Raw genomic sequence first — 23,431 nt, 5'->3', positions numbered from 1 at the left:
AGCAAACAGACCCATGGAGTAACACTGGCCTAGAGAGATCCCGGGACCCAGCATTGCTCCCCACCCCCACCCCACCTCCTACAGGGAGACGAGGACCCCTCTGAGGAGTTTTCCCCTTTAAAAGATGCTCCCTAAGCCATGTCTGACTCTTGCGACCCTATAGACTGTAGCCCGCCAGGCTCCTCTGTCCATGGGATTCTCCAGGTAAGAGTACTGGATTGGGTTGCCATTTCCTTCTCCAGGGGATCTTCCCGACCCAGGGATGGAACCCAGGTGTCCTGCATTGCAGGCAGATTCTTTACCATCTGAGCTACAAGGGAAGCCCTTAAAAGATGCAGGCTGACTCAAAGATGTCCCGGGAGAGGAGCCAGCTCAAAACGGGGTCCAGACATTAGCCTGTGTTTAAGCAAAGACAAGACCTGCTGGAAAAGTGGTTCACTCCTCAGATGGCCCCGAACCCCAGCAGAATCAGAGGAGCCTGAACAGCTGAGAAAGAGAGGAAAGAGAACGGGATGTTGATGGGCAAGTATTTATACAGATAGGCTTCCCTTGTGGCTCAGCTGGTAAAGAATCCGCCTGCAATGCGGGAGACCTGGGTTCAGTCCCTGGGTCAGGAAGATCCCCTGGAGAAGGGAAAAGCAACCCACTCTGGTATTCTGGCCTGGAGAATTCCATGGACTGTATAGTCCATGGGGTCACAGAGCGACTGTCACTTTCACTGGGGTTGTGGTCTGGATGCTAACCCGGGAAGGTATTTCTGCAAAATGGGAGTACACAGGCACTGTCGCTGTAGGCAACGTGACAAATGGCACAGCTGAGGAACCTGAGAGATTTGCCCCCTATCTCTCAGCCTACTGACCCACTCTCCTTGGGCTACGTCTCCCCCAGATCCCTGCCTGCCCCCCTGCGTTTTCCTATTAGCCAACAGGGAGGAAAAACAAGCCCCCTGGGTTATAATGTGGGTGGAATAAGCAACATGAGCCTGTTTGACATCTTTAGAGGGGCAAAAGTCCTCTCTTTGCCCAGAAAATCCTCTCTGAGCCAGCCCTCACTCCTACTTCCATAGACACGTACCTCAAGTTTCCTCCTCCAGCTCCCTGTCAAGGGCCTGAAATTCTACAGTTAATCATTGATTTTGTGTGAAGCACTGAAAACATCTGCACCTTAAAAAGGGTAAGTGTGCTATTCTGGAAAGAGAACCCTTTAATTCATTCTTAGTAGACAAAGTGCTTTCTTAACGAGTATCCAGTCAGCAACCAGACTGAGGCAGAAGAAAGTAGCTCAGTTCAGTTCAGTCGCTCAGTCGTGTCTGACTCTGGGACCCCATGGACTGCAGCACACCATGCTTCCCTGTCCATCACCAACTCCCAGAGCTTACTCAAACTCATGTCCATCATGTCAGTGATGCCATCCAACCATCTCATCCTCTGTCGTCCCCTTCTCTTCCTGCCTGCAATCCTTGCCAGCATCAGGGACTCTTCCAATGAGTCAGTTCTTCAAATCAGGTGGCCAGAGTATTGGAGTTTCACCTTCAGCATCAATCCTTCCAAAGAATATTCAGGACTGATTTCCTTTAGGATGGACTGGTTCTATCTCCTTGCAGTCCAAGGGACTCTCAAGAGTCTTCTCCAACACAACAAAAGAAAGAAAGTTGAGTGAATATTGAGAGAAAGTTCTGGGGCAAGACACACAACAGGAGTTCCCAGGAGGAAGAACCACCATCCAGGTGTGAACACTTACATGCTTTTGGACAAGCAAGTTCTCTGTGATTTTAAATTGGCTTTAGTCAGTTGCCAGAAGCCCAATGTAGCTGCTGATAGTTTTGTTACATCCACTGGAGTGATTATAAAGACCCCAACTCGCATGACTGTTGAACAGCATGGTTGCCTCCACCTTCCAAGTGTCCATGGATATGGTGAGCTGCAGTCATACGGCCTGAGCTTTAGCATCAAGCATGTTTGGTTTGGGGCTTCCCAGGTGGTTCAGCAGTAAAATAATCTGCCTGCCAATGCAGGAGATGTGGGTTCAGTCCCTAGGTCAGGATGATCCCCGGGAAGAGGAAATGGCAGCCCACTGCAGTATTCTTGCCTGGAGAATCCCATAGATAGAGGAGCCTGGTGGGCTATATAGACCATGGGGTCACAAAGAGTCGGATATGACTGAGCAACTAAGCCCGCCTGGTTGGTTTGAATCCTAATTCTCCCATCTTTCTGCCACAACGGACTGAATTCGAGATCCAGCTTTCCCTCTGAGCAGCCATATGACCTCAGGCAAACCACACACCACCCCTGTGGCTCCTTCTCCTCATCTGTAATCTGAGTAAAGTCCCATCAAACAGTCCACACAAAGCCCTCAGCACCGCGCCAGGCACCCGGAACAGTACGTCCTCAGTCAGGATGAACTATATTTACTTTTACTTATTATTGATTGAGATTGTAGCCAAGTGATTTTACTTCTTTAAGCTTCAGATTCCTTATCTGTAAGATGCAGATAATCATATCAACTTACACATGAATGTTGTGAGGTTTGAAAAAAATATATGTAAAGTGCCTAACACAGTATCTGAGATAAAGGACGCACTCAGCAAAGGATAGCAGTGATGAGGGTGGAGGAGGATTTCAGTGTTTATGACGTTCAAGTTAAGCCAGAAAATTCACAGGCATCAGTCCTAACCATCTGTTCCCAGAAAAGGTAGACCTTCCACACTACACTCCCACTTATGCTTAGATGGAGATGATATTCATCTCGCCACATTATTTCTCTTTTGCCAAATCAGTTTTAAGCCACAGTCACAAAGATCAAGTGGTCTAGTGTGAAACTGCATAGAACATAACCCAAATTCAAGAATCTCAGATGTTTAGTTGTTGCTTCCTCTTCCCCTTTTTTCTAAGCTCTGATGTGAGGTAGTATCTTAGAGAATTGACTCATCTGCCCGTATTTGTTCATTACAGCGGTTGCTAGGAAGTTATTATGTAAATGGCTCTGCTCCTCACTCTCCATTATGCTTTCTTCTTGTTATTGTGAGACGGAATTAAGTGCTAGCCCTGTGCCGAGGTTTCATTAGAGTCGTTCTCTACTCTTTGCTATTTTTCTCTCCCCCTTTATCAGTAACTTTAGAAGTTAATCCTTTTATATTTTAAGGGCTTGAAAGCAGATGTAAAAATTCTTGAGTATCTGGGGGGAGGAGCTGGATTTCAAAGTGGATTCAGCCTCTCCCTCTTCACTGTGTCCATAGTTAGTGCCTGGCTTTTTTTAATTTTCAAAATTCAAATTAAAACATCATCATGCTCCTATAAGCTTCACTACCTCTAATAATCAAAGAACAAGTTTCAACTTGACACAGGGATATGGCACTCCTGAGCCACATTCATTGCCACACCTTTCACTGGATTAGGTAATCATGTGTAATAAAAATGAAAATCTCCCAAGATAAAAGGAAAATAGTAAACACTAGTACTAAAAGTCCAAAAAAAAAAGAAATTAAGTAAATATCCCACAGTCAATTTGGAAAACACAGGACTAGTTGGTGGTTATATTTTTTGCCACATTCCAAAAGATATTTGTTACATGTTCCAGAGTGCAGAGTCAATATAATTTTTACCCCCTGAAGGTGTACCAAACACGTATGAAGATTTCAAAACCAGCCCAGCAGGCTTTTCAACAGATGGAAACTGAAGTTGCACATTTCATTTCAGATACCTGTTTCTAAATCATTGATTTTTGTAGAAATGTCACACTGTACTGAAGAGAAGTATCTTCCTCAATAAACATAGAGCAAACTTCCTAGAAAATGCCAACATTTTTAGTTAAGAGAGAAAGCTGCAGAAAAGCCCATGAAATTCAACTCACTCTCTCATCTCATGCGCACAATATCCAGTGACTTCAATTACACACCAGCTTTCATCCGGCACTTCAGGAGGAGTTTCAAGCCTAAAACAAGCAGTGAATTGGCCCTACCCTGCTGAAAATTTGTGGGAAGAACAGTGGGAATCAACTACTTACTCTTTAGTTTCAATACACCTAGGAAAAAGGGTTAGGCTTATTGCTTGGGGTAATAAGGCCAAAGCTGTAAGGGGTAAAAAGACTGCAGGTTTACACCTGTAGTTTTATTTTTCATGATGCTTTAACCTTCAGGCTAAATCTTCAAAGATGAGAACCAATCCTCTAAGATAAGAACGCAGGTTCAAATTCAGTGTCCCCCCCAAAACTATCTATATGTAATTAATTTTCTGCCATTAAAACAAAACAAAACAAAACAAAAAAAAAAGGAGGAGGAAGAAGAGGGTGGGAGTAAAAGGAGAGATGGAAACTGTCAAAGTAGAAGGATTATCACAAGTCCCCAGTCACAGTGTGGTCAGATCCCAAAGAACACTGAGTTTCCAGCAGGGAAATTGAGGAGACAGGCCAAACAAAGGACACATGTGGTTCTTGTTTAATTTCTTATCCCAACAAACAGTTACAAGATGTTATTTGAAGCAGCTGCAAAATTTTAAATATAGACTGATGATACTAAGAAATTATGATCAGTTGTGCATTTTGATTACGTAAGAAAATGGCCATATTTTTAAGAGATGTATACTCACACAAGGACAGGTGTGAAGGGAGATGATGGCTCGGGTTTACTTTAAAACACTTAAGAAAAAAAGTAAAGAGATGAATAGAGGAAACAAGAATGGGAAATTCTAAATAACCATTGACTCTGAGTGAAGGAGAGGATGTTTGAGGACTTTGGAGTATGCTAAGTCGCTTCAGTCGTATCTGACTCTGTGCAACCCTATGGGCTGCAGCCCACCAGGCTCCTCAGTCTATGGAATTCTCCAGGCAAGACTACTAGAGTGGGTTGCCATGCCCGCCTCCAGAGGATATTACTGACCCAGGAATCGAACCTGCGTCTCCTGTGGCTCCTGCATTGCAGGCAGATTCTTTACCACTGAGCCACCCGGGAACGTCCCACCTGCCAGTGCAGGGGACATGATACACAGGCTTGATCCCTGTGCGCTTCATAAGTCCCTGAAGTGCTGAGCTGACTTGTTAGAAAGCATAGTGGCATGCAGAGGGGCCCTGTGTACCTGGAGAGTCAGGAAGTGTTTCACAAAGGAAGTGACTTTTCAGCATCTCCCTGTCCACGTGGCTGCGCCTGTCCACAGTCCCCAGCATAGTACAGAAGTGAAGGGAAGGGAAAGTCGTGCAATCGTGTCCAACTCTTTGCAACTCCATGGACTATACAGTCCATGGAATTCTCCAGGCCAGAATACTGGAATGGGTAGCCTTCCCTTCTCCAGAGGATCTTCCCAACCCAGGGATCAAACCCAGGTCTCCCACGTTGTGGGAGGATTCTTTACCAACTGAGCCACCAGGGAAGCCCTAGAATACTGGAGTGGGTAGCCTATCCCTTCTCCAGCAGATCTTCCCAACCCAGGAATCGAATCAGGGTCTCCTGCTTTGCAGGCAGATTCGTTACCAGCTGAGCTACCAGGGAAGCCCTACGGCATAGTATAGACTATCAGCAAGTACTTAATGAATGATCAGTGAACACTCTTGCCACTGCCTCCTCCAAGACTGTCAGGGACTCAACTCTGGATCCAAGTGCTTCATCCAGTCATTCCTGGCCCATCAAGCTCAGGCCCCACCCCCTCTCCCGTCTGTTCAACCTTCCGGCTCAAACCCATTCCAGTGAATCCACCTCTCCAAACCTCCTCCAGCCTTGATCACACATGTCTCAGATGCATCTGTGCCCGGGTCAACAGCTCCAGAAATGGGAGGAAAAGAGATGGATGCCGGAGCTTGAGATAGAGGCAGGGAACACTGTCAGCAGCCACAGAGGGTATCAAGGGGGATCAAAGGCAGAAGCCACAGGCCCTGATCAAACAGTAGGCAAATCTGTCCATAGTTAGTAATGTTAGTCTCTCAGTCATGTCCAGTTCTTTGCGATCACACAGACTGCAGCCCGCCAGGCTCCTCTGTCCATGGCATTCTCCAAGCAAGAACACTGGACTGGATTGCGTTCCCTTCTCCAGGGGATCTTCCCGACCCAGAGATCGAACCCAGGTCTCTTTGCACTGCAGGCAGATTCTTTGCCATTTGAGCTACAGCGAATTCCATAGTTAAAGAAAACAGGTTTTTGTTATTGGGTCTCTGCACCCAAATCAGATCTGCAGAGGAGGGCTGCCCTACTTTGAGAAGGTTTCTCAGCAGCATCTCTTAATTAGGGGTTTCCAAGTAATCACATAGTGAGTTTGATTTATGTCCTCCAGGACCCCAAAACTTAGCTTGCAGGCTTCCAGAAACAAATGTTAATACACAGATTTGAGTACACATAGGGGATTTGGGAGGTGACCATGGACTTGCAGGTGAAGGCCAGGTAAGATGTCAATAAGAGTGTGTTGGGACACAAATTAAAACTTCAGTTCATTGGACTCAGTCCCGTGGGCGACTCAGAGACAGTGCATTGATCCCATGCTGAGAACCCTCCCCAGGGGGAAGTGACTGGGATACTTGTCCACCAACTTCAGTCAATAGTTGACTGAGGACTTTGAGAAGGGGAGGGCCATAGTAATTCCCCAGCAACCTGCCCTGCTCTGCCTGCCTGGCCTACCAGCTCTGGCAGCCAGAGAAAACCTTCAGACAATCAGTCATCAGTGTAGGAGCTAGTTTGCCTGGAGACTGCAGTGCTATCAGGATGTGAGCACCTTTCTGATAAACATCCCCAGGTTTATACCTACACACATGCATATTAATCTGTGAAGTCATGTTTATTAAAACTCCAAGATGAAAAAAAGCATCCATCTTTGCAGATGGCCTTTGTATAGCAGGAGTCAGCAGACAAGACTACAAGCTAAATCTGGCCTGTTTAGCAAATAAAGTTTTCTTGGAACACAGTCATGCCCCTTCATTTGCTATTGCTGGTTGTATGCTGCAGTGTCAGAGCAGTTACCACAGAAACCATATGGCCTGAAAAACAAAAATATTTACTATCTGGCCCTTTATGTAGTACACCTTTTTCCTGTTGGCCTTTTGTTCCTGGACTGTCATGCAAGAATAAGTTCAAAAGCAATCTCCTTTAACCCCCTCTCATTAGCCCTTCCACCCTTAAAAGAGAGCTTCCTAACTTGTGTGTCCATCATGCCATATCCATTCCTCAATATGTCTCTTACCACACTGCTTTATAAATATTCACTTTGATATTTAGCCCACCACCACCACAAGAACTCAGCATTATTCACGTTTAGATGCCTAATGTCCAGACATTTCAACAAATGCATAGTTAAATAAGATGAATTCACTTGGGGAAGTTCATCTCAACAGTCAGCTTCCCAGGTGGCTCAGATGGTAAAGAATCTGCTTATAATGCAGGAGACCCAGATTCAGTCTCTGGGTTGGGAAGATCCCCTGGAGAAGGAAATGGCAACCCACTCCAGTATTCTTGCCTAGAGAATTCCACAGACAGAGGAGCTTGGCAGGCTACAGTCCATGGAGTGGTGAAGAGTCAGACATGACTGAGCAACTAACACACACACACACATATCCCAACATCCATCGATTCAGCCCTGTTTGGGTTTCAGAAAGCACAGACCCCTTTCTCCGAATTCCCCATGTGGCCAGCATCTGACCCAGGCAGGTGCCTTTGTTCCTGTCCAGGACTCTGCTAGATAAAGACAAAATCAGGCCACATTACTGCCCCCGCAACGCATGTGCTACATTTAACACAGAGCGTTTTTAGAAGAGCAACTCAAGGTGATGATTTAAACCTCACATCCTGTGATTGACCAGGACCTCCACACCTGGTGATTCCCTTCTCTGTATGTGCCTGGCAGCAGCCGCCACCAAGATCCACATCTCTGAATAATCCTTCTCCACCTACTAAACCACTGCTCCCAGGAATCAAACCTCAAAAGTCGCTCACAGGTAGAGCTCTGTGACCTGTTATCTTTCAAAACCACCTTATGTGTCAGTAATAAATCTTTCACTTTCTGAAGAGGGTAAATCAAAGCTTTGGACATCATGAGCAAAAAATGGCTTTTCATTATTTCTGCCTATTATAACCACAAGTGTTCAGATGGCACCTTTCAGAGCTGCTGAGCCAGTAAACAATACCAGAACATCTTTACTGCCTGATAACGAGAAGAAACTTACCTTCATCAAAATAAATCTCAGCAGATTTCAACACCCTTGAAAGAGCTAGAGAGGATAAAAAAGAAAAACAAACCTTAGTGGAATGATATTTTATTTATATCTCTTATTTATGTCCTGCTTTTTAAAAATAGGCACCTCACACCCTAAATACAGGCAAAATCTGCTTTCAAACGGCTAAGGAAATTTGTTACCTGCTTTAGCAATATCTTTTATGTAATTCAGAAAAAGTTAAGGCAAACTACAGACTAAAACCTCTGCCACAAACTTCTTAACAGCCCTAGCACATCTGAGGCCCGCTTAACCAAATAATGAGGATTTTTTTTTTTTTTAATATCCATGTCCTAAAAAGTTTTAAGGAGTTATTTCCCCCTCCTCAGGAAAGATGGGGCTTACTTTTCAGGACTTCCAAAAATAGCTGCTTCTCTACTCTTCATGTCAGAAACCTACCATAATAAAAGGTGGTAACAATCTATGTCAAATGTATTTGTATTTCATAGATATGTGCATTCTCTAGATATTTTGATGATACTTTTGTAGTTTGTTTCATATCTTTAAAATAATCCTGTTTTGTAGAACACAAGGGAAATAAAAGTTGGGCAAATGATCTAGCTCAATTCACAGGTAAAGAAACAAAGTTCATAACAGGGCAAGTATTATTATCTCCACTTTTCGAATAAGGACTGAAAATGTGTCCTTATAATGTTGAGTGACTTCCCAAGTTCATGATGAGCACAGAAAAAATGCAGTCCAGACTTTCTGCCTTCCTACAGAAGTCTTCCTTTGGCGTTTGGCCGACATTTGCATCGAACAAGTTCTCTTAATTATATTCGCCATGCATTTCATATATTTTAATTAAATGAAAACACTGACAATAGACTATTAAGCTATTATATGTTAAGCAGCTTAAGGTTATCACAAAAGGCACAAAATGAAATGACTGACCGGCATTTTAAAGGGAAGGACTCTGCTTTTCAACAGCTTTCCCCCAAAACTTATTAAATATCTTAGTCTGGACTTTGCAGGAAGGGTGTACAAAATGCCAATCTGAACAGGCCTACATAAAGTTTCAGAGATTGATAATGTTATAAAGTTCAGGCAAATATGGTTTCTTAGGTCATCTTTTCCCTATCCCTCACTGGGATGAACTCTGTCATCATTTAAGGACCCACCAACAATACTGACAAAACTGAAGCAAACTTTACAGAAGAAAAAAGGCACAGATCCACTTAAAATATCTTTATCATATATTCAGTCAAGAAGCACCACATGGACAATGGCTAAGCCAACATGTCAAGACAAATGTATGGAGAAATTTATCTGTCACAGGAGAAAATTACAATATCCCAGTGGGAATTTTTTTCTCTCTCTATCTTTGGAAAAGGGTTTTTATCTGTGGGATTGAAAACAAGAAATGCTATCCATGCATTAATAAGGATAGGCAGAACCCACTGTTAACTCACTTAGCTACAGATAGTAGCCCCCGAGAAAATGATCCATTCAAATAATAATCTCTTAAAATGATATTTGACTATTATATACCCAATGTGGTTTGTGTTGGATTTAATTTCCATCTAAATTTAAAATACAAGAGACATCTAAAGCCATTATTTCATTTGGAGTTGAATGAAGTAAGTCATTTGAAAGTACAGTTTAATTTTTTCCAGTCATAGCATAACTAAGGGAGTTTTTATCATTTCTACTTTGGAAATACACAAGAGCGGCCTGGGATACTTAAAAGTAAAATGCTATATTATAAAAAGGAGCAAAATTAAGTCGTCAGATGTATTTGCTACATTAAGGCAAAATGAAAACTACTGTGATTAGAGCAGTTTGAGAAAAATGGATGTAAAACACTTTCCGTTTAAATTATAGCAACAGCTACAATTAAAAGAGCACTTTGCTACTTGCTGGATAGCAGGAAGTTTGTTTTTGCATGCTGTTTGGCGGTTTTGGTTTTGGGGTTTTTGAAAAAAAAAAAAAAAAAAAAGCTGGGCTGCCTCCCTGGAGAAGGAAATGGCAACCCACTCCAGTATTTTTGCCTGGAAGTCCCATGGACAGAGGAGCCTGGTGGGCTGCAGACCAAGGAGTCACAGAGTTGGACATAACTTAGCAGCTAAACAAGAACAACAAATCATCGGAGCAGGCCAGTCACGCAGCCCTGCTCCAGCCTGCGTCCAGTCTTCCTGGACGGCTCTCCTGAGAAGCAGAGGCTCTGCAGATCTCCTTGAAAAGGCCACAAAGAAGAGACCCAAGAAACCTAATCAAGCCTGTGTGGCCAGAAGGAACCAGATACACGAATGAAAACGTCCGTCAGATTCATGGAGCGGTGGCCTCAGCTCCTCTGTTGCCAGTCACAAATGTCTATGTTCAGGTGGAGAAACTTTGACCCATCATACTGAGAAAGGCAACTTTTTTCATTCTTATTAGTTTTAAAAGGAAAGATAATATTTTTTGCAAAACATCAATACAAATGTTGAAGCTGAAACTCCAATACTTTGGCCACCTGATGTGAAGAGGTGACTCATTGGAAAAGACCCTGATGCTGGGAAAGATTGAAGGCAGGAGGAGAAGGGGATGACAGAGGATGAGATGGTTGGATGGCATCACTGACTCAATGGAGATGGGTTTGGGTGGACTCTGGGAGTTGATGATAGACAGGGAGGCCTGGCGTGCTGCAGCTCATGGGGTCGCAAAGAGTCAGACACGCCTGAGCGACTGAACTGAACTGAATACAAATCAGTCAAGACTGAACTATCTAGACTGAAAGACCACATCCATCCTCTACCCCTAAGAGCTGGTTGTTTCTCACAGAGCTTTCTAGAATTTTCACACATGCAAGAGAAGAACATGCCAGGCATAGTGTTCTGCCCTTTTCTTAACTAATGGCCTCCAGAACTTTCGAGGAAGGGTGAAGTCTGTAAGCAAATACGTGAGCAATAGTAATTCTCTATTACATTATATTTTATGATTTTATCTCTATTATATCATTATACTTTTCAGTAAAAAATTATTTTTTAATGTTTCTTCTGAACTAGGGGAAAAAAAACTTGTTTGAATTCCTGGGCAGACTCATCTTTATCCCATTCTCCAAAGAGCCCAGCAAGACATAGAAAATTGGAAATGGACTTTTACTTGGCACTACAGACAAGTCACTTGCCTGGGAAATCCCATGGACAGAGAAGCCTGGCAGGCTACAGTTTCATGGGGTCACAAGAGCTGGACATGACTTAGCAATTAAACCACGACCACCATAGACAAGTCCGTATAGTGTTTCCCAAGTTTGTCTGATAGTGTAAAGTACCTGAGCAATGATTTAAAACACAGACAATCAGGGTCTCTCCTCTGGAGAGTTTTACTTTTTATATCATAGATATGGCCGTTTGATTCATTTTTTCAAACAACTTCAGATGATTCCTATAATTGGGAGGTTTGGTAAATTCAATCCAGGATTCACTAGTCCTGAAAGAACAAGGGGAGGGTATGGACAGAAATAACTCGAAAGAGAAACACATCAGAAAGCAATAGACACAAACTAAGAAATATCCTACCTCACTCTTTCAAGTCATTTCTGTGCAGACAAGGGGACAAGAATGACCATAACTCTACCTTTCTTAGATTTCTTATGAGGTCCCTGTTTGTCCTCTTGCATTACACCTCCCTCTCTCCAGGTAGGGGCTTCCCTGGTGGCTCAGACGGTAAAAGAATCTGCGTGCAATGTAGGCAACCTGGGTTCGATCCCTGGGTCGGGAAGATCCCCTGGAGAAGGGAATGGCAACCCACTCCACTATTCTTGTGTGGAGAATTCCATGGAGAGAAGAGCCTGGCCGGCTACAGTCAATGAGGTCGCAAAGAGTCAGACACTACTAAGTGATTAACACTTTCTTTCTCTCCAGGCAGTTATTAGCAAAACAACTTTTACATATCCCAGACTAGGAAGTCTGAATAGTTAAGAGTAGGAGACAGTGTGTCCTTCTCTGCAGGCCCTAGAATGAGGAGGTCCCTGGGTTCAGAGGTCAGCAGAGAAGAAGCCCTGAAACTGATTCCGGGGATTTGTGTACTGACCGAAGTTCTGAAAAGTTGTTGCAAAATGGAGTGCAAAGGGGAAGAAAAAAATGATGGAAACTGTTTCTCTTTGCTGTTTATTATGACGTGACTGTGATTGAAGTCCCAGGAATCTCCCAGCTCTGCTCACTATCCTAGGGCCTCTTGGGGGGGCGGGGGGAGATGAGGCCACATTGCCTGACCACACTCGTGAGCAACGGTGACAAAACGGTGTTTCTGCAGGGCTTGCTCATCTCCATCCCAGAAGAAGCCAAGCGTCTGTTTCCTGCATTCACTTGGACACCTGCTGGATATTACACCTGAACTTCTTATAAATGAAGATCCCTCTTTCCCTTGTTATTTGCATAGGGGACTCCACACAGCGCCTTTCAAGCCTGAAGGTCTAGGGTATAATTCATTTCATGATAAAAAGGCATATCTGTTCATTTTAGCACTTGCCGCTGCAAGGAAATATTTCAAACACATTTGTAGTGACTGATCACACTGTATGGCACAGTCATGTTGATATGTGAAGCTCCCAGAATAGTGAGCAATTAATACTGAACACACTGCAAATCACAGAGCCCAGGCTGAACATGGAGTGCTGCTTCCACACCAGGAAATGAATGTGTGCGCCAGACTGCAAGGGAAACGCAGCGTGGATCCGGGCCGTGGCTGCATCACTTAATGTACACGCAGCACCACACGCTGCTACCCAGCACAGGACAGTCACCTACAGGAGAGGTGAGGCCCAGGGGAAAAAGTGAAAGAGCCAGTCACTCAGTCGTGTCCGACTCTTTGCAACTCTATGAACTATAGCCTCTGTCCATGGAATTCTCCAGGCAAGAATACTGGAGTGGGTAGCCATTCCCTTCTTCAGGGGATCTTCACCACCCAGGGATTGAACCCAGGTCTCCGGCATTGCGGGTAGATTCTTTACCATCTGAGCCACTCCAGAAACCCGAGATCCAGAGGATGACCGCCTTTTGCCCTATGTAAGGTGATGTGTGGGGACACAAGCTGGCCTTTGGCATCCCTCAAGCTGGCCCAGGACCCAGGTTGTAACAGGGCTCAACTTGAGAGAAAAGATTTTGTGCTTTTCTTGAAAGGCTGTTGGGTGGTTCCTTTAACACTTACCTGTCTTGTGGCTTTTAAATTTTTAAGTAGGTCATCTTTCAAACGTAGTTTGCTGTTTATCTAGAAACTCTGCCTCCTCAAGTGTCTCTTCTATCTATGCTACTTCACAGCAAAAGGAAAGCAGGATTATTTTATATTAAATAACCATTACTTAACGTGATAATTTGGAAGCTAATAATTCATGGCTTATGACCTTAATAATACACTGCATAATAGTGATTTAATAAATATCCTAAAGGAAAAAATACTTACTTCTCAAGAGCTTAACCTACTTTCATGAAGTAACTACCTTTAAATAAGCTAGCTAGATATATGTAGTAAACTATAATGAATAATCAAAAAACTATCTTCTCTCAATGACAAGACATAATTATTAATGAATTCCAACACTGAAAAATAAAATGTTTTAGACTACTAAGGCACAAATATATCATAAAGTACTTATAACTACCCTATTCATATAAATTATCATTTTAAAAAATAATTGTTTTTCTGTATATGAAATAGATTTATTTATAGAGAAGGCAATGGCAACCCACTCCAGTACTCTTGCCTGGAAAATTCCATGAATGGAGGAACCTGGTAGGCTGCAGTCCATGGGGTTGCTAAGAGTCGGATATAACTGAGCGACTTCACTTTCACTTTCACTTTTCACTTTCATGCATTGAAGAAGGAAATGGCAACCCACTCCAGTGTTCTTGCCTGGAGAATCCCAGGGACGGGGGAGCCTGGTGGGCTGCCATCTATGGGATCGCACAGGGTTGGACATGACTGAAGTGACTTAGCAGCAGCAGCAGCATAGAATATAAAATATGCTAAAATTGAGAGAATAGTTATAACAAATATTGATATGATAACGATATTGCTTTTTTCTGTTTTCCATCCTCAAGAAAACTTATCATCATTTTAACTTGTCTGTTTAATCATTTTACCTTAACAGGAATATAATGCATTCAACATTTATGCAACATGTTTTTTAAAATATACATAATATTGTAGAAAAGAATATTACATTTATGTACATGCCACTTAAATGTTAATATATTTAAGCAATCTATAGTCTTTACAATTAAAAAGTGATACATGCTCATTGAAAAAATATTTTAAAAAACAGAAAAGAGCAAAGAATAAGAATCTGTCGTAGTCATCACCCAGAGGTAACTGGTATTAATATGTTGAGATACAACTGACCCAATCTGAATGGGAAAATAATACATCTTTATATCCTCACTGGAATTTTACATTTTTTTTAACCATCAAAGTAGACAATAAACCACAGTATAGCAACAGGCAGATTATCTTAATAGAAAAGGAAAATTAAAAAAAAAAAAAAACACTGGTATTTCTGAAACTGAAAAATACAATATCTGAAATGAAATTTCACTGAATAGCCTTAACAGTCGATTAAACACCGAAGAAGAAAAGATCAGTGAACCTGAACCCAGGTAAAATAGGAACTACAAACCACAGAAATATGAGCAATATGTGGCCTTTTCAATAAGAATCACATTACAGTTACTGAAAATGAATTACCACATTATTTATATTCATCAATACTTTGAAATTATATTATTAGGCCTGTCACTTAATGACATGTGACCTCTGATCATGGAATCAGAGGTCCAAGTGGTATAATTGCTGGTTCTGAAGAATGAAGGAGGCAATGAGCCAAAGAATATAGGCAGCCACAAAAAGATGAAAAAGCAGAGAAATGGATTCTCCCCTCAAGTCTGCAGAAGAAATGCAGTTGTCCTGCTGACACCCTGATTTTTGCCCAGTGAGACCCATTTTAGACTTATGACCTCTAGCACTATAAAATAATAAATTTGTATTGTTTTCAGTCACTGGGTTTATGGTAATTTGTTATAGATCCAATAGGAAACTGATTACAATGATATAGCTGAAAAGTGATAGAAGAGATTAAATGATATATAAAAATTTAGATTAACCTTAAAAAAGCAAGTAAGAGAGCAAACAACAGAGTAAATAGGAAAGACAAATATCAATACTTTTCAAAGGACTGAAATCAAAGAAAGTATGTTCTCTGACTATACTGTAATTTGAAATCAATTTTAAAAGTCTAGAAATTCCCCAAATATTTAGAAATAGTGTATCATACTTTCAAACAACCTATTGAAGAGGAAATCACAAGGGAAATTGGAAAATATTTTAAATTGAACAATAACATATATCTAACATATCAAAATGGATGAGATGTAACTAAAGCAGTGCTTAGAGGAAAAATCTTAGCTTTAAATATTTATATGATAAATGAAGAAAGGTTTAAAGTTCATTGTCTAGATTTTCACCTTAAGCAACTAGAAGGCAATGAATAATTTAAACCTGAAGTAGAAGGAAGAAAACATAAAGATCAGAGCAAAATGAAAAACAGACAAATAATAAAGAAAGTTAACATAGTAAAAAGGTTTTCTCCTTAAAAATATTAGTAAAATTGATTAACCCTTAGCAAGACTGAAGAACGAAAATGACAGCAAGAAAAAAAAAATAACATACAGAAATATCCAAACTGGCAGTTTTTAATATAAACATAAATTTATCCTGTGACCCAGAAATTACATTCCTAGATATTTACCCAAGTGAAAGTAAAATATATTTCCACAAAAAGGCATACAAGAAAGACAATAGCAGCTTTATGCATAATAGTCAAGAACTGGAAACAACCAAAAAATTCTGTCGACAAAGAATGGATAAACCATTTATTTATAATGAAATACTACTTGGCAATAAAAATGAATGAACAACTAACATATACAATTAGATATTGATCAAAGACAATAAACTAAGCAAAAGAAGCCAAATACAAAAAAGTACATACTACATTACTCTATTTGCATAAAGTTTTGAAATAAGCAAAAAGTAAGCTACAGTTTGAAATTCAAAAATCTGAAAATGTTTGAAGTGGGAGGAAACAGGATTAGGCATTAGTCAAAGCTCATTGAACTCTACCTTAAGATCTGTGATTTTCACTATATTTAAATTATACTACAGTTTTAAAAATCTAAATAACATTTAAAAAATCAAAGATCTAGAAAAAGGTTTGAAGAATTCTTGTGTTCTTTGGGAGAGCCTATTGTCATCTTCTAAAGCAAGCTATGGAAGTAATTTGTTCCACTTACAAAGGCAGACCTTTGTACATTTAGATTTCCACTACTTGTAGTGATCACAAAAAAATCAAAATTGATTATATGTTCAATATGAATGAGTGTTGCCTTGGTAAAGACCATCCCACAATTTAATGTTCTTATTTAAGCTAAGCTATCACAGCTTTCACACTGATTTGTCACTGGAAAGTAAAACTTAACTTTAGCATGACTGTATTTAAGTGTCTTATTATTCAGAGTGATAATTAAAAATACATATATAGTTACATCAAAATTTTGTCTTTCAACATCTTGAGAAGTACACTTAAATATAATGTTCCTTTTATTATCCTACTTTTATGCAATTAAAGACATTAAGAAGAAATTCATAGACTTTATGAGATTCCATGGAACAAAATAGGTGAAAAACTCATAGAAATTTTTTTTTAAAAACTCACAAAAATAATCTTAAACTTTACCTGAAATACACATACAAAAAATGGAATCTTTTTATACTAATAAACAACTTGATTTTTTTAAGTTTTCTTAATAATATAAAATAACATAAATCCACATGTCATTAATTTTTTCTAAGACAAATATTTTTATTTAATTATATCACTTTCCATTTACCAGATAGCCCATAATTTTACTGGTTTCTTGTATCTTGATAACCAGATTGCTTCCAGTCCTATAACTATTTTAAAGAATAGATTTTTTGGTTAATTCCAGCATAATGCATTTGTTTCTCTGTGTGGCTGAATCCAATCTTTCTTTTCATGATTGATGAGAAATTTGACCCTCAGCAAATAGAGGAATTACAAATCCTGTGTGCTTAAGGAGAAAGGATTCCTGGGTTCCTATGACACTTCAGTTACACATTTTCAAAGTTCCAGTTACATTCCAAATAATATATTTATTCAATATCCAGCAAATATTTGAGTGACTATTATGTACAGGCATATGAAGAGTAGAAGAGATTGCAAGTTTTGATAGGATGAACAGTGGAAAATCTCACTACAGAAGATAAAGGAGAAGACCATGCAAGGTTATCTAAGAGTCTTCCAAGCCTGAATAGCAGCAAATACAAAGGTCCTGAGATAGGAACGTGCCTGACATGTTCAAGGTGGAGCAGAAAGACCAATACAGTTGAGATGGAAAGAGAAAGGGGAGAGAAGTAAGAGTTTATGTCCGAGAAATAATAGCAGCCGGACTGCAAATGGCTTTATTGGTCATTGAAAGGACTCTGGCTTTTATACTAAGTTCAGTCATTGGAGGGCTTAGAACAGAGAAGGGACTCAATCTTCTTACAAATCAACAGAATTACTTTGGTTCTGTGCAGAGTAAAGGATGTAATTGGATGAGGGAAAAATCAAATATACTGGTTAAGAAGTTATGGCAAAGCAAAGTGAACTACAGATTTAATGTTATCCCTATCAAACTTCAAATGGAATTTTTCACAGAAATAGAAAAAAATCTACAATTCATATGAAACCACAAAAGAAACCCAGAATAGCTAAAGTAATCTTGAGCAAGAAGAGCAAAACTGAAGACTCCACATGTCCTGATTTCAAACTGTATTACAAAGCTACAGTAACCAAAACAGTATGGTATCTGCATAACAACAGATGAGTGGAATATAATGAAGAGCCCATAAATAAACCTACATATGCATGGTCAGCTAATTTTCAGCAAAGGCACCAAGAATAGGAGAAAGGATAATCTCTCCCTTAAGTGGTGTTGAGAAAAGTGGATATTCACAGGCAAAAGAGTGAAATGGAACTTTATCTTACACCATAAACAAAAATGAACTAAAAATGTATTAAAGGCTTAACTGTAAGACATGAAACTTTTAAACTCCTAGAAGAAAACATAAAAGAAAAGCTTCCTTGACACCAGTCTTGGCGATCATTTTTGGATCTGATAACAAAAGCACAAGCAACAAAAGCAAAAATTAAACAAGTGAGACTATATCTGACTAAAAATTTTTTTGCACAACAAAGGAAAAAATCAACAAAATGAAGAGGTAATCTGCAGAATGTGAGAAAATATGTGCAAACCACATATAGTAAGAGGTTAATATCTAAAATATATAAGGGAGTCTTACAACTCGATAGAAAAATAAAAAATTTAAAATGGACAAGGGACCTGAACAGACATTTTTCCAAAGAAGATATATGAATGGCCAATATGTGCATGAAAAGATGCTCAACATCACTAACCATGAAGGAAATGCAAATCAAAACCACAATGACATATAACCTCACATCTATTAAAATGACTATTATCAAAAAGATAAGAGATACTGTTGTGTTGGTGAGGATGTAGAGAAAAGGGAACCCTTACACACAGCTGGGGGGAATGTAAATTGGTACAGCCATTTCGGAAAACAGTGTCGAAGTTTCTCAAAAAATTAAACATAGAACAATCCTACTTCTGGATATATATGCAAAGGAAATGAAGTAATTATCTCAAAGAGACATCTGCACTCCCATGTTCACTGCAGCATTTTTCACAACAGAAAAGACACCAAAACAACCTAACCATTCATCATAGATGATTGGATAAAGAAACTTTTTTTTATATAAATACATATATAAGTTATAACATATAGTATACACAAGCGCTCAGTCACTCATTCACGTCCAACTCTTTTGCCACCCCATGGTTTGTAGCTCCGACAGGCTCCTCTGTCTGTGGGATTTTCCAGGCAAGAATACTGGAGTGTGTTGCCATTTCCTTCTCCAGAAGATCTTCCCAACCCAGGGATAGAACCTGCTTTCCTATATTGGCAGCTTCCTTACCTCTGAGCCACCAGAGAAGCCCAGTGAAATATTGTTCAGCCATAAAGGAAGAAAATTCTGCCGTGGATGACCCTGGAGGGCATTATGGTAAGTGAAATAAGTCAGACAGAGAAAGACAAATACTGTATATGACATCACTTCTATGTGGAATCTTAAAAAAATACCGAACTCATAGAAACAGAAGAACAGTGGTTACTAGGGACCTGAGAAAGGCAAATAGCGAGATGCTGGTCAAAGGCTGCAGACTTTTAGCTGGAAGAATAGTAAGTTCTGAGGGTCTAATGTACAGCATAGTGACTGTAGCTAATAATCCTGTGTCGTACATGTGAAAGTTGCTAAGAGACTTCACCAAAAAAAAGATAAGTATGTGATGCGAGTCCCTGGAAGGAAAGTTATGACAAACCTAGACAGTGTGGATGAGACGGTTAGATAATGTCACTGACTCAATGTACATGAATTTGAGCAAACTCCAGTAGATAGTGAAAGACAGAGGAGCCTGGCGTGCTGCATTCTGTGGGTTCACAAAGAGTCAGACACGACTGAGCGACCGAACAACAGATGTGAGGTGATAGATATGTTAATTAACCAACTTGACTATGGTAGTTATTCCACTATGTATATCAAATTATCACACTGTACACTTTAAATATATTACAATTTTATTTGTTAATTATATCTTATAGAAAGCTGTACAAGGAGGCAGGGGGAGAATATATAAAAATAACCTAGGTTATAAACATCTGCTTCTCCTCCAGGCTATAAACTTTGTCAGAGGCAAGGATTATGTTTACTCATCTTAATATTCTCCAGTGGATATAATCAAAATGAACAGAATATCCTAGTAGGATCTAGAGGCATCTATGAGTTATCAGAGGCAGGCATGATCCTATAATATGATGGAAAATTACACACTAAAATAAGATAGACTTTGGATTCGGCTAGTAATCTGTACTGCTTTTTACCAAGTTACTTAACCTTTCAAGAATCAATTGCCTCACCTGTGAAACTGAGGACGGTTCACCTAATTCCCAGAGCTACTGCAGGAATTAATAAAATGATGTCAGCAAAGTGCTGGGTAACAGTATCCAGTATGTGGGACTATCTAATAAACCTCTCTAGATAGCAGTTTCCTCATCTATAAAACAGAAAGATTTGAAAAGATGGTATTAGAGTCCCTAGCTAGTTTTAAGTCCTTGAATCTAAGAGCATTCAGTTGGTCAACAAACATCTGACCTCTGTGATAAAAACTAAAGATACAAGGGTTTTCTTACACTCTAAGAAATTGTTGTCCAATGTAAAGTGGGAACCAGTAAATGCTGGAATAAAAGAAGATAAAACATGGCAAATATATAAAGACAACGAGAGATGTGCAATTCCACCCTTGTGCCAATAGCCCCATTTTATGGATAAGCTAGAAGCGTGGCACTCCTAGTGGAAGGGCGAGAGTGAGGTCCAATCCTTCTAACTTCTGTTCTGATGAGTCCTGAGATCTGATTCAGTTCAATGCTCGTGCATCCCCTTGACCTTCACTGCAATATAGCACACTTGTTTGCACCTTCAGGGGTAACCCAAGACTGTAGAAGCCAATTATTGACCAAACAGATCTGCACCATTTTGTACGGATAGATATGCCAAACAGCACTGTCAAAATGTATTTACATAAAAGGAGTAGAGAAAAGGTCATTATGGGAAAGATTAATGTTTATTTTCCTGGCTTTACTGGGTTTAAAATCAGAAGCTTAACTCTTCATTAACACAGGTGATTAAGCTGATTACACTATTTTAACTAGCAATCGGTCAAATGGCTTGATTAGACCAATTTATCGTCATTATTCAGACATGCATATATTGAAGATGTTCCTCCTTCCACAAAAGAAAAAGGAGTAGTTTGTGTTTATAAGTCCACAACCCTTTATCAGAAATCCTCCATGTCAAATGGCTTTCTCATAAATTTCTGGATTTCAGAAAGGTGATTCGGTACATATACCTTCTAGTATATAATGAAGAGTCTAGGAAGACAGTCTGTGATCAAACAATAAGATATATCAATTGCCACATTAAGCAAGATAAATACAGACTATAAAGAGCCTTATGCCCACTCCAGTCAGATTTGACTGCCAAATGAGATAGCTCAAATTTTGCCACTTGAAACAAAAAACTTTGGATTTCCAGAACTTTGGATTTTAGAACTATAAGTGATTACAGATTGTTTTAATTTATGTAGAGCACAACTGGCTAATTCTCATCCAAAACTTCTATTGATCTATCTAGGTTATGCATGCTAATCAATAGCCAGAGTTGTGATCAGAACTCTTTTACAATGAATGCTGTGTATACTCAAAGAGAAGAAAGGAAGGATATCCATGATGCTACTTCTTACTCTCATGCCCCAGCAGACAAAGCTAATCGGCCACTACCTTTTCTGAGTGTGGAGCAGGAGATGACAAACCATGGACCACGAGCCAAATCTCACTGCCACCCATTTTGTAAATAAAGTTTTTTGGAACATAGCCATGCCCTTGAGTTTACTTATCAACTTTATGCTACAATGGCAAAGTTGAATAGTTGCAGCAGAAACCATATGGTCCAAAAAGCCTAGAATATTTACTATGGTCATTTACAAAAAAAAAGTTTGCTGGCTCCTAGTCTAGAGGTAGCTTCATAATCCTTACCTCAGTGCTCCTGTCAATTGTTGCCAATAGATCAGAGGTGACAGCAAGAAAAAACCTATTTTCATTCCTGGCATAGTAGGTCAAAATGATTCATAGTAGTCTCCATTAGTATAGAATGTACAATTTCCCTGCTAAAAGGGAATGCAAGGACTCCACTGTTTTAAGATTTGTTGATGAGAAGATTTATTGATAATAATAATAATTACACTGTGCACTTCTATGACATAATATACACAAATATCTCAGGTCTCCATAGCTATAATTAGAATCCTTTCCACTTAAAAATATGATAAATATAAGACTAGAAAGTTTGGAAGTTTTAATCAGAACTAACTGGCACAAGATCTGTTCAATTTTATATTTAAAAATAAGAAAAACGATGACACTGGTTTTTCTCCCACAGCTTATCTTAGTGTGGTTCCATAATACCCTGAGGTGGGTTTACAAGCTGAGCAGTAGAGGAAATATTCCCAATATTAGATTCACCTCAAAGTGAGGCATGAAATTATCTTGACAAAATAGAGCTCAACATCAGTGGTTAATAGGTGGCCTATTCAAGTTTGTGTCAACATGAAAGAGCTTTTTATCTTGTCTCTGTTTTTATTCAATGTTAACACCACAGTGGGAACCTGTAGGGTTAATTACAGCCTAATGAATGAATGGATGTTCTTCACATAACCTAGAGCTATTTCCACACATAATTCACTCTCCAAGGCCACTCTGCTGACTGGCCATCCACCAACCAACACAAATGCCAATACTTGGAGAAATACAATGCTTTCGCTCAATGACTATATACACAGCCTTCTTCCCACTCAATGTGTGCAGAGTTCTGTCCTAAGTACTGTGGAGAATTTCTGGAACCATAACCCCTGCTTAATGGCCCCAATAATCTTACAATCTAATTGAAGAAAGAAGGCATACACTCATAAAAATTAAACAATCATACAGAGCTAAATAATTCCAGGCAATTTGTGATCATTTGCCAAACTTCAGGCCAACTTTCCAAACACTTCAGCATAAATCATATCATAGCAAGAGTTCAAAACTGTCTGGAAAATTCTTCTCATCTAATATCACTAATGCCTGTTTCAAACAGCGAGATTTTGATTTATTTTGACAACCATTCCCAATGTCAGGATGTGGCAAGCAAGATGAATAGACAGGAACTTGACAATCTAATTTTATAATATGGATTTTGGAAATATTTATGGGAGAATTTGTTTTATCCTATTTACTATCCATTCTCAAAGAGAATCTTGGACTCCCCAGATATTATAGGCTGCACTTAAAATGTGGGAAATGCCACACCTTTGTCTACAAAGGTGGAAATGAAGAACTAGAGCATTCAGGTGATTTCCCCATCATCACAATGATAGTGGCTAACCAACCTGGATTACTGGTCTAACTCTAAGCTGGTTAGGGAGTGATGTGAAGAGTGGGTTACAATAATTTGGACCACATAAAATTGCAGTAATATTCCCATTAGGCAAAGGTCCTACATGGGTCCAGGTCTATAGAAAATCCAGGATAAGAGCTATAA

Source organism: Muntiacus reevesi, chromosome 3 (genome assembly GCF_963930625.1).
Source record: "Muntiacus reevesi chromosome 3, mMunRee1.1, whole genome shotgun sequence".
NCBI lineage: Eukaryota > Metazoa > Chordata > Mammalia > Artiodactyla > Cervidae > Muntiacus > Muntiacus reevesi.
The sequence above is the reverse complement of the archived record's forward strand: the minus strand, read 5'-3'. Positions refer to the sequence as shown.